This window comes from Pongo pygmaeus, chromosome 19, assembly GCF_028885625.2.
Source record: "Pongo pygmaeus isolate AG05252 chromosome 19, NHGRI_mPonPyg2-v2.0_pri, whole genome shotgun sequence".
In the NCBI taxonomy this organism is placed as follows: Eukaryota; Metazoa; Chordata; class Mammalia; order Primates; family Hominidae; genus Pongo; species Pongo pygmaeus.
This window is the reverse complement of record NC_072392.2, coordinates 51,486,116-51,498,400: the sequence shown is the minus strand read 5'-3', so window position 1 is coordinate 51,498,400 and position 12,285 is coordinate 51,486,116. Positions and strand designations below refer to the sequence as shown.

Genomic DNA, 12,285 nt, shown 5'->3' with positions numbered 1-12,285 from the left:
TGATGTCCCCACCTTCCTTCCCTTAAAATCCCTGACAAATACAGGTACAACGTCAGAGCAGATATTGCTGATTATCAAAGGAAACGGGCATTTAGAAAGTTCCAGGGACAGTGTTTTCTCTGAATCTACCTCATTCACTAGGGGAAGGAGAGGCCTTAGCTGCCCCATTCAATATCTTCAGTTAACAGAAGGCAAACACGATTTTGAAAGAAATGGGATCAGTTTTCACTTTTGTTTCTTCTTTCATTCTCGATCTAAAATGGGTGTGAATATGAGAAATTAAGACATAGCAAGTATGTATTTCCTCTTGTTATTGTTTACTACTTCAGAGTTCTCTTGGGCCAATTGCAGATAAAGTCCCTTATCCCTGCTTTAATCAAGGAAGGCTGTCTTTGCCCAGTTGTACAGCTTGAAAGAGGCATGTGGTAGAGGGGGAGACAGTGAAGGAAGCAGGTGCTTCCTTCCTAGCCAGCCAAATATGACAAACCCCACCAGTCAACAGCTAATACATCAAAATACCTTTACAGTCCCATTGATGTCTCCTCTGATATGTACAGTTACAACAAACATATATTAAGTGCTTAGTATGTACTAGACATGGTGCAAATTGTTTTAAAAATATATCTTTTAACCCCCCAACCAGTCTTTGAATTATGTATAGCAGTAAGGTAGGATAAGGCAGTGTTAAGAGCTTGAGTCCAGGGGCCGGATCAACTCTGGCCTTGAATTCCAACTCTATTCCTTAATTGGCTGGATGACCTTGAGCAAGTTACTTTACCTCTTCAAGATTCAGTTTTCTCATCTATAAAATAGAGGTAAAATTCATACCTATGTCTTAAGGTAAAGATGAAGATTGAAAGTTAATACTATGTTCAGGCCGACCACTGTGACTCACAGCTGTAAACCCAGCAATTTGAGAAGCCGAGGCAGTTGGATCACTTGAGCCCAAGAGTTCGAGACCAGCCTGGGTAACACGGTGAAACCCCATCTCCACAAAACAAACCCCCAAAATTAGTCAGGCATGGTGGTGCGTGCCACTAGTCTCAGCTACTTTGGGGGCTGAGGTGGGAGGATCACTTGAACCCAGGAGGTCGAGGCTACAGAAAGCCATGATGGGGCCACTACACTGCAGCTTGGGGAACAGGGCATGATACTGTCTAAAAAATTAAAAATAATAAATAAATATGACACTGGTCAGGCACAGTGGCTCACGCCTGAAATTCCAGCACTTTGGGAGGCCGAGGCGGGCAGATCACTTGAGGTTGGGAGTTCAAGACCAGCCTGGCCAACATGGTGAAACTCCATGTCTACTAAAAATACAAAACAATTAGCTGGGTGTGGTGGCACACACCTGTAATCCCAGCTACTTGGGAGGCTGAGGCAGAAGAATCACTTGAGCCCAGGAGGCAGAGGTTGCAGTGAGCCAAGATCGCGCCACTGCACTCCAGCCTGGATGACAGAGTGAGACTCTGTCTCAAAAAATAAACAAACAAATAAATAAATAAATAAATAAGACACTTAAATAAAGCATAATATGTGGAAAGCTCTCAATAAATTTTAGATCTTACTAGTTCAAATTTACAGCTGAGGAGGCTGTGACTTAAAAGATAAATACTTAGGGCCAGTTTCGACGGCTCACACCTGCGATCCCAGCACCTTAGGAGGCCAAAGCTGGAGGACTGCTTGAAGCCAGGAGTTTGAGATCAGCCTGGGCAATATAGAGAGATCCTGTTGCTATAAATTTTTTTTCTAAATTAGCCAAGCGTGGTGGCACACACCTGTAGTCCAGCTACTTGGGAGACTGAGGTGGAAAGATTACCTAGGCCCAGGAGTTCAAGGTTACAGTGAGCCATGATCATACCATTACACTCCAGCCTGGACAACACCACAGGACTCTGTCTCTAAAAATAAATAAATAAGTAAATAAATAAATAAATAACAATACCTTACCCAAGATCACAGAACTAGTAAGTTCTGAATCTGAGATCTGAACCCATGTCTGTCTGACTCCAAAGTCCATGTTAGCTTCTATGTTCTTCTGTTTGTATATCAAAGTTAAAGGCATAAGTCTCCTTCCATGCTGACAGTAATTCATTTGATTTTATGCTGAGGCTTGGATCAAATACACTTAGAATACTGATGGTATTTTTAGCCTCTAAAATTTTTCTACAAAATCAATATGATTACTTAAATGACTTACATAATAAGAAATGTTCAGAGGAGAGCATTTTGTATACGAAGAAACATAAAAGATATACCTGTCATTACAAGTTCTATATAATTACATTATAGAAAGATTAGAAAATACAGAACCACAGAAGAAAATTCAATCCCTATTATCACCGCTGAATCATGCGGTTGCTTTCACTTTTTCTTGTTCATTTCCTTGGCTAGTCCACCAGCAGATATGTTTTAGCAGAGTTGTAATCATAGCATACATTCCATTGTATATCCTATTTGGGTTGATTGTTCTGGTGACCCCTTTCTTCTCTGCAGTCTCCCATATAGTATGTGAGACATTTCCCACATTGCAGGTTAGGGAGAGGTGGTTCTCCGTGCCTTTGAGCAAGGAGCCAAGATTATCAGTGCAGTAGTGCCCCTTACTTTCCAATTGGTTTCATGAACAGCAGGAACTCATGCCTACAGGGAAGAAGAGGACGATGGGCAAGTAAAGGAGGAAAAAGCTCTTCACCTAATTCCATAAAATATGGGGTAGGGTGGGGTGGGGTGGGGGCAGACATTTTAGGGAACTGTACAACAGAGCAACACAATTAGGACAGAAGCAGCCTTCTTTCGTCACTTCCCCACAGGTCACTGTGGGAAGATGGCATGTGGGTGTGCCCTGCTTGTGCAGTTGCCAGGCACAGAACGCAGGAGGTCTGGAAAGCAAACCTCTGTTTGGCCAAAGGTACTGAAGAGTGGCAGAATGTGTTGCCCCCAAATATGCCGTTTTGGCATAAGGATTATTTGGAGCTAAAGGCACTTGAAAATAGCAGATGCATATGAGGACGCAAAGGCATAAAAATAATAGACTCTGAGGACTCGGGGGAAGGGTGGGAAGAGGATGAGGGATAAAAGGCTGCACGCTGGGTGCAGTGTACACCGCTCGGGTGATGGGTGCACCAAAATCTCAGAAATTACTGCTGAAGAATTTATCCATGTAACCAAACACCCCTGTTCCCCCCCAAAACTGCTGAAATACTAATAATAATAAAAAGAAAATAGCAGATGCAAAAAGTGAATCTTAATCTTTTTTTCTTCCTGAAAACAGGAGATAAAAGTCCCACGTGAAAGATGCCCTCCCTGTACCAGGAGAATAAAAAACATTCTTTGACAGGGGTCATACCCAGGATAATTCTGTACAAACAGAGCCTGCTAAAATAACCCTTATCTTACTTTGCCTTCACACATACTTTAATGTAATTACTTTTCTACAGTTGCAGTCTTTACTCACCCTACCATACAAGCATTTAGGTTTCGGCACTTCTTTAGGTCTTGAATTTTCTATAGGGGCTCCTATATGTAAAAATCTGTATGTTTTTCTCTTGTTAATCTGTCATAGGTCAATTTAATTCTCAGGCTTAGCCAAAATCCCTAAGAGAACAGAGGTAAAATTTTGCCTCCCCTGTGGTTTCTGGCAATGAAAATGGGACCCTAGAAGGTTGGGATGCGCCACTCACTTCAGAGCCTGTGGGTAGGATCCCGGAAGAGCTGACAGAACCTGCAGAAGGTAAGAATTCTTACCAAAGTCAGCCCCCACGACATATCTATCTGCAGTGCCCTGTAGAGAGGAGAACGTAAATTTTCCTTGTCTCTTCCTTTCCAAATTCAGATTGGCAGGAGAAAAACATTTGTAAGAATGAGTTCTTTGAATTGTAACCTTTATAAATTTGGTCTGGGTATGATCCGCAGCCTCCCAGGAATAATAAAAAGTCCTTGTCTCTGTCGTTTGTGTTGTTTGTCATAAGGAAGAAAATCATGAGATTCGATTCTTCTTTCGTTTTATGTCCCGAGAGCTTGGCTTTAAAATAGTCTCTCTGGTCCTCGCCGCCAGGGGGCGCAAGTGTTGCCGGTTTGCATTAGGCCACTAGCCTGGAACCGAAGATCTAAGATAAGCAGCATTTTCGTCCGACTGTGCCAGCTCTCAGAGAAGTTTGTCTTAATAAAAGGCCCCAGTCCATAAGAGGCGTTTGTCATCTGAACCTTCATTTTTCTTTTCTTTCTTTCTTTCTTTTTTTTTTTTGAGTACAGGGTTTCACTCTGTCGCCCACATTGGAGTGCAGTGGCGTGATCTTGGTCACTGTAACCTCTGCCTCCCGGGCTCAACTGATTCTCCCGCCTCAGTCTCGCGAGTATCTGAAATTTCAGACATGCACCACCAGGCCCGGCTAATTTTTGTATTTTTTGTAGAGACAGGGTTTCACCATATTAGCCAGGCTGGTCTCGAACTCCTGACCTCAAGTGATCTGCCCGCCGCAGCCTCCCAAAATACTGAAATTACAGGTGTGAGCCACCGCGCCTGGCAAAAGGGCTGCATGGTTTGCATCCTCCTTGGGGACGCCTCTTACATCCATGGTTAAGTGATAAAAGGCTTATAGGTTTTAAGCCATAAAAATTTACTGGTTTTGAGTCACAATGAAGATTGGTATACCTTTGAAGATTTGAACTTTTATATCTAAAAGGATTTTTTTTAAAAGAAAGCTGTCATCCTAAACAAATGTCTTTGGAAAGTTGAGATAGAAAGAAAATATTAATAGGCAAAGATGAGAATCAATTTTTATCAAAATTATTAAATTTTGTGTTTATGTATACCTAATCATGGCTAAGATTTTAAATGAAAATTATAAGATCTGTTTGTGTCTGTCTCTATGTTTATGCCTATATGTGTGTGTTGTGTATATGTGATATGTCTCTACCTCCTGATATTGCACCACTACTTGATAGTCTAATTCAGAACGTCTGGGGAAGGACCTTAGCATCTGAATTTTTAAAAAGCATGCCAAAAGATTTGAACAAGCAGCCAAGATTGGGAACTAATTATCTGATTAATGAATGACATCTCTAATTCAATTCCCTCTAGTGCACAGCACCTTTTCTTATAGCTAAAAATGATTGCTAAATCCACACTGTAATAATTTTTTCAGTGTATAAGCATAGACACCCAAAAGAAATGGAACAAGAAACCAACAGGAGCTCAAGGGAATTGTGACTCCTACGGCTGTTGAGGGAGACAGCAGGTCAAAAAGTAGCAGAAACTTGATCAGAACAATAGCAACAGTATTAGCAGCTAAATTAATAATAGTGAATCCAGCAGGAATTTCATCTCGGCATCTAATTACAACAACTATTAGGATTATGGAGGCTACTATAAAAATTAAATGAGAAAGTCAGTGAGATGCACTGTTTAATTTCCTTTCTGGCTCTTTCACTGTTTCTTTTTGTTTTGTTTTTTCCCTTTTCCTTGCCAATAAAAAATATTTGTTGAGTAACTCAGGCCTACTGTACAAAATAACAGTTCTCTCCTCCCTTTCCATCTTCTTCCTCTCCAGTTCTACTTCTGAGAAAGTAATCCTTAATAACAGTTTGGTGTGTATCCAAAAAAACTTTTTTGTAGCATTATTCTCCAAAGTGTTGAAGCATTTCTTCTGATAAAGTTTCTTTAGTCTTTAGCCAGAACTAGTCTTTGGCCCACTTAGTCTATTGATAAACAGGAAATAGCACATTTTCCCCCCTTGAGGCTAGAATGGCAGGCCTAAAATGAGTAGGAGCATTCTGAGAAAAGGAAACTTTAAAAAGGCGGCAACCTTCTAGTTTCATTCTCAGAAATACCAAAGCAGCATTTTTCCTGGACTTGTTCTGCAGAGCGCTCAGATTTGAAAGCCATTTCTAGCCTTTGAGGATTACCACTGTCCTCAGCCAAACTGCGGGGACTCCTAAGTAGATCAGAGCTCCTGGAACTTTCTCATCTTTTCAGCATCTCAACCCTGTGGAATCTTTTAATTCTCAAGGTAAGTACAGATTGTCCAGAGAGATCTAAGCCATGCTTATTCAATGGAATGGAGAGTCTCTCAAAGAGACCTCATAACTCTAAGATGAAAATCTCGTCTGTGGCTAGACTCTTCCAGATATACCCACTTTAGGCAAGACAGGATGAAGTAGACACTTTAGGTCTACACTTCTAATAAATAAATGAAATAGACAATGAGAGGAGCTGACCCTTAGACTGGACTCACCTTGTAGCTGAGGCCAGGGATGTAGGACTCCAGCCCAGAGGAACTTGGCTGGGCTGAGAGAAAGAGATGTAGAGGGTTCTTATAGTTCTGGGGAACAAACCTTCAGATAAGACAAGGGAGGAGACTTGGGAGGAAGGGATGCCTGTGAAGATTCTCTTTTTTTTTTGAGACAGGGTCTCACTCTTTCACCCAGGCTGGCATGCAGTGGTGCGATCACAACTCACTGCAGCTTCGACCTTCCAGGGCTCAAAGGATCGTCCTGCTTCAGGCTTTGAAAGTGCGGGGACTACAGGCACTGAGCGTGAAGATGCCTGGCTAATTTTTTTCTTTTCTGTAGAGAGGAAGTTTTGCTAGATTGACCAGGCTGGTTTCAAACTCCTGACCTCAAGCAATCGTACTGCCTTGGCCTCCCAATGTGCTGGGATTACAGGCATTAGCCACCGTACCCAGCCGCGCCTGTGAAGATTCTTTAGCAGTTAGCTGATTGTTTCATCACTGTGAAAAGGGGTTTCTTATTTTTCTTTTTCTTTTTTTTTTTTGAGACAGGATCTCACTCTGTCACCCAGGCTGGAGTGCAGTGATGCAATCGTGGCTCACTGCAGTCTCGACCTCCCTAGGCTCAAGTGATCCTCCCATCTCAGACTCTCGAGGAGCTGGGACTATAGACCATGCACCACAACACCCAGCTAATTTTTTTGTATTTTGTAGAGACTTGGTTTCCTTGCTCAGACTGGTCTCAAACTCCTGGGCTTAAGCAATCTGCCCACCTTAGCCTCCCAAAGTGCTGGGAATACAGGCATGAGCCACTGAGCCCAGCTGTGTTTTTTTGCTTTTCACAATATATAAACTGTTTTGTTTTCAGAGAAACTTAAGCTATATTGACTGGGAAACTGTGATTTAGTTGGATTTAGATATAATTTTTGCAAATGTGTCACTGCATTGGGTCATTTTGTTTACCAACATTAATTAAAGCAGATACTTGTGAAGGCCCTAGATGTTCTGTCTAGCTGTGTTTTTACATATGACTTTTGCTTGCCTGTGTTTAACAGAAATAGACCCATGATTTTCTTGTTATCAAATGTGTTTTATAAAATAAATGCTATCACAAATACCAGGGAGATTATTCCAGAATGGTTATTCTTACCAGAGTAATGAAAACTCTCTTGTCTTCCAAGAGGCCTAATAATTTGGGAGACCAGTTTGCACAATGATTAAGAGCCTAGATTTTGGGCTGGATGTGGTTGCTCATGCCTGTAATTCCAGCACTTTGAGAGACCAAGGCGGGAAGATCGCTTGAGCCCAGAAGTTTGAGAACAGCCTGGATAACATAGCAAGACCCCATCTCTACAAAACAAACAAACAAACAAACTAGCCAGGGCCGGGTGTGGTGGCTCACGTCTGTAATCCCAGCACTTTGGGAGGCCAAGGAAGGTGGATCATTTGAGGTCAGGAGTTCAAGACCAGCCTGGCCAACATGGTAAAACCCTGTCTCTACTAAAAATACAAAAATTACCTGGGAGTGGTGGTGCGTGCCTGTCATTCAGCTACTCAGGAGGCTGAGGTGGAAGGATCACTTGAACCCAGGCGGTGGAGGGTGCGGTTAGCCAAGATCCTGCCACTGCCTTCGAGCCTTGGTGGCAGAGCAAGAATCCATCTCAAAAACAAAAACAAAAAAAGCTAGCCAGGCATGGTGGCGTACACCTGTAGTCCCAGCTACTTGGGAGGCTGAGGTGGGAGGACTGCTTGAGTTCAGGAGGTGAAGGCTGCAGTGATCTATGCACCACTGCACTCCAGCCTGGATGACAGAGCAAGACCCTGTTGCTTTAAAAAAAAAAAAAAAAAAAAAAAAGGCTGGGCACGGTGTTGTAATCCCAGCATCTTGGGAGGCCGAGGCAGGCGGATCACCTGAGGTCGGGAGTTCAAGACCAGCCTGACCAATGTGGAGAAACCCCGTCACTACTAAAAATAAAAAAAAAAAATTAGCCGGGCAAGGTGGCGCATGTCTGTAATCCCAGCTACTAGGGAGGCTGAGGCAGGAGAATTGCTTGAACCTGGGAGGCGGAGGTTGCGGTGAGCCGAGATCGCGCCATCACACTCCAGCCTGGGCAACAAGAGTGAAACTCCATCTAAAAAAAAAGGAGAAAGAGAGAGTCTAGGTTTTAATTAGAAGCACTAGCATTTAGAATCAAATACTCCTGGATTTGAGCCTCACCCATATGACTCTGAATATGTCCCCCAACCTCAGTTTCCTCATTGGTAAAATAAAGATAATAGTATTTGTTGTGAGAAAGCAATGAGATAAAGTATGTAAAGTTTTTGGTATAGTTCCTGGCTCAATAAATGTTAGCTCTTTCAGCTCATGAGGAGCACAAGTGTTAACCTTCCTACTATGCCCTTTGTTTTTATTTGCTCTTGATTGATTTGCAGTTCCTGTATCAGAACTCTTGATCCCAGGCCTTGATAGAGATTTCTGCTTCTGGCTGCTTAAGCTTTGGCATATATCCAGGTTCTCTCTCCACATTTGGATCCTTTCTTCCTTTCAATGTTTGGCTAAGCTATGGTTTTTAATCTGGGGTGAGAAGCAGTATCTCATAAACAGCTCCCACCAGTGACTGGGCCCATTCTGGTTCTTATCCATTGGATTGAGATGGAAGAGGAGCAATTGAAATAATAGACACGAATTCCCATCAATTGTCAGGTCCCTCGGCTTACTTCTAAATCTCTCTCAACTCTGCTGGCTTAATTCTAAATCTCTCTCAACTCTGCTGGCTTAATTCTAAATCTCTCTCAACTCTGCCTATTTCTCCACTGTCCCCACCTTAGTCCACATCACCATCTGTTCTCATTTGGGCTGCTGAAACCATATCCTGAAAGGTTTTTTCCATGACTGCTCTAGCCTGCTTCAGCTAGAAAGGACTTTGAAAAATGTTCATCTGATGCCGTGTCTTCCTGCTTAACATCCTCCAATGACTTCCCATTACTTTTTGTTTTTTTGAGATGGAGTCTTGCTCTGTCGCCAGGCTGGAGTGCAGTGGGACGATCTCAGCTCACTGCATCCTCCGCTTCCCGGGTTCAAGAGATTCTCCTGCCTCAGCCTCCCGAGTAGCTGGGACTGCAGGCATGTGCCACCATGCCCGGCTAATTTTTTGTATTTTTAGTAGAGATGGGGTTTCACCGTGTTAGCCAGGATGGTCTCCACCTCTTGACCTCATGATCCGCCCACCTGGGCCTCCCAAAGTGCTGGGATCACAGGCATGAGACACCGTGTCCAGGCCTTTCTTTTGAGACACAGTCTCCTTCTGTTGCCCAGCCTGGCGTGCAGTGGTGTGATTTTGACTCACTGCAACCTTTGCCTCCCAGGTTAAAGTGATTCTCGTGCCTCAGCCTCCCAAGTAGCTGGGACTACAGGTGCAGCCTGGTTAATTTTTGTATTTTTAGTAGAGATGGGGTTTCACTATGTTGGCCAGGCTGGTCTCGAACTCCTGACCTCAGGTGATCTGCCCGCCTCGGCCTCCCAAAGTGCTGGGATTACAGGCGTGAGCTACGGTGTCTGGCCGGCTTCCCATTACTCTTAGGGTAAAGCCAGGAACCCTTAAAGTGGCTTACCAGACAATGCACAGTCGGACACCTGAGCATGGTTCCAACCTCATCTCCTGCCTCTATCCTTCCAGCTCTGTGCTGTCAGTCTTTTGAACTTGACATACTCCTTCTTACTTCTGTCTAGAAAATTCTTCCCACCCTTCTTCACCAAATTAACTCTTCACCTCATTTGCATTCTTCAGATCTTAACTCAAATGTTACTTTTTCTGGAAATCCTTCTCTGAACCCATTCCCCCTCCAACTGCCAGGTGAGGGCAGTGTTTCCATTCTAAGCTCCCCTGACGTTCTAAACTTTTGTCCGTAGAAGTCACTTGTTTACTGTCAACCTCCTCAAGAACAAGGACCAGGTTTGTTTTGTTCACCACTGTCTTTTCTGGATTTAGCACAGTGTTAGGCAAATAATAGATTTCCAATAAATATTTGTTGAGTAAATGATTTATGACTATTATTTATGATTAAGTATGAGTTGAGAGCAATTTCAATTTTAACAATCGAGAAGTGCCCAGTTCATTAATATGCATCTTTTAAAAATAGTTTCTACATGCAACATTGTATTAAGCATCTTCTTGATGAAATGTAACATATAACTAAAAGCGTAACAACTTGAAAGAGTTGTAGAGGTGTTATGTGATAAAAGCAGAATATAAAATTCTGTTTATTTGATGTTTACAAATTATAAAACAATGTAATATTATTAAGATGATAAGAGATAAGGCTGAAAATATTATTGATCGCCATAATATTGTTTATGAAATATATAAAACTGAATGTTGTAGCCTGCCATTTTTTGTGTGTCAAACAATATATATTTAATAATGTGATAATTATATGATTTTGAAGTTTTTTTGTTTTTGTCTTTTGGTTTTTGTTTTTGAGACAGGGTCTCACCAGGCTGGAGTGCAGTGGCATGATTTTGGTTCACTGCAACCTCTGCCTCCTGGGTTCTAGCGATTCTCCTGCCTCAGCCTCCCGAGTAGCTGGGATTACAGACACCTGCCATCATGCCTGGCTAATTTTTGTATTTTCAGTAGGGGTGAGGATTTCACTGTGTTAGCCAGGCTGGTCTTGAACTCTTGGCCTCAAGTGATATGACTGCCTTGGCCTCCCGAAGTGTAAGGATTATAGGTGAGAGCCACGGTGCCTGGCCTGATTTTGAAGTTTTAAAAAAAGTTTTCCAGTAATCCCAACGGAGCCAGGTACTTTATAAAATTTTTCTTGATAACGTCCCTGAGGCTTTTTATTCTGTTATTGATTTATCTGCATTATCAATTTTTTATTAAACAAGTTTGGCTTTTGTGCCTTTTTTTTTTTTTTTTTTTTTTGAGATGGAGTCTCACTCCCTTTTGCACAGGCTGGAGTGCAGTGGTGTAATCTCGGCTCACTGCAACCTCCACCTCCTGGGTCCAAGCGATTCTGCTTCCTCAGCCTCCCAAGTAGCTGGGATAAGAGGCATGTGCCACCACGCCCAGCTAATTTTTGTATTTTTAGTAGAGTCAGGGTTTCGCTATGTTGGCCAGGCTGGTCTCAAACTCCTGACCTCAGGTGATCCACTCGCCTCGGCCTCCCAAAGTGTTAGGATTACAGGCGTGAGCCACCATGCACGGCCTGTGCCTATTTTTAAAACCATTCATTTATGTTTTCAAATTTCTTAATACATATTTTGATGGAAACAAATCTTTCTCAGGTATGATTTTAGAGGAAGAAATCTACTAGAGTTTTCTGTGTATTGATTTTTTTCTTTGGGTCTTAAAGGGAGAAGAAAAGATTAGCAGTTCTTGAGGTTTCTATTTCATACAAAATAATTCGCACTTTTAGATGTAGAAGAGAGTTGTCAGGCCGGGCCGGGTGGCTCACACCTATAATCCCAGCACTTTGGGAGGCCGAGGTGGGTGGATCACCTGAGGTCAGGATTTCACGACCATCTTGGCCAACATGATGAAACCCCATCTCTATTAAAAAAATAATAATAAAAAAAATTTTAAAAAGTTAGCCAGGCGTGGTGGCAGGCACCTGTAATTCCAGCTACTTGGGAGGCTGAGGCAGGAGACTCACTCGAACCTGCGAGATGGAGGTTGCAGTGAACCGAGATCATGCCACCGCACTCCAGCCTGGGCAACAAGAGTGAAACTCCGTCTCAAAAATAAATAAATAAATAAGTAAATATAATAAAAGAAGAGAGTTGCCAATATGAAAATTTTATCCACGGAAACCAATGGCATGCTATACTTGAAATAACATGTCCATAGGAATAAACATTGAAACTTTAAAGCTTATATGTCACAAATGGCACTTTGTATAAATAATCTGACAAGGTTGTTTTGATGGTCATAAAATACAGAAGAAGACAGTTGTAAGCTTTATTACAAGGTGCATATCAGACATATGAGTAAGATTGTGAAAGATCTGGCCTTCTACATAATTTCCTGCTCAGAAGTCTATTTCCTTTTCACAC

The 12,285-nt window shown here is 42.3% G+C and overlaps 1 protein-coding gene across 2 annotated transcripts in view; it reads left to right on the top strand.

The window, feature by feature from the left end:
- Nucleotides 1-5,835: 5,835 nt before the first annotated feature.
- SLFN12L (schlafen family member 12 like) overlaps nt 5,836-12,285 on the top strand; it is a 97,527-nt gene continuing 91,077 nt past the window's right edge. For both annotated transcript variants that reach the window (XM_054456833.2, XM_054456839.2), the window contains exon 1: nt 5,836-6,008. The gene's annotated coding sequence lies outside the window, so the exon portion shown is untranslated. The remainder of the gene's footprint in view (nt 6,009-12,285) is intronic.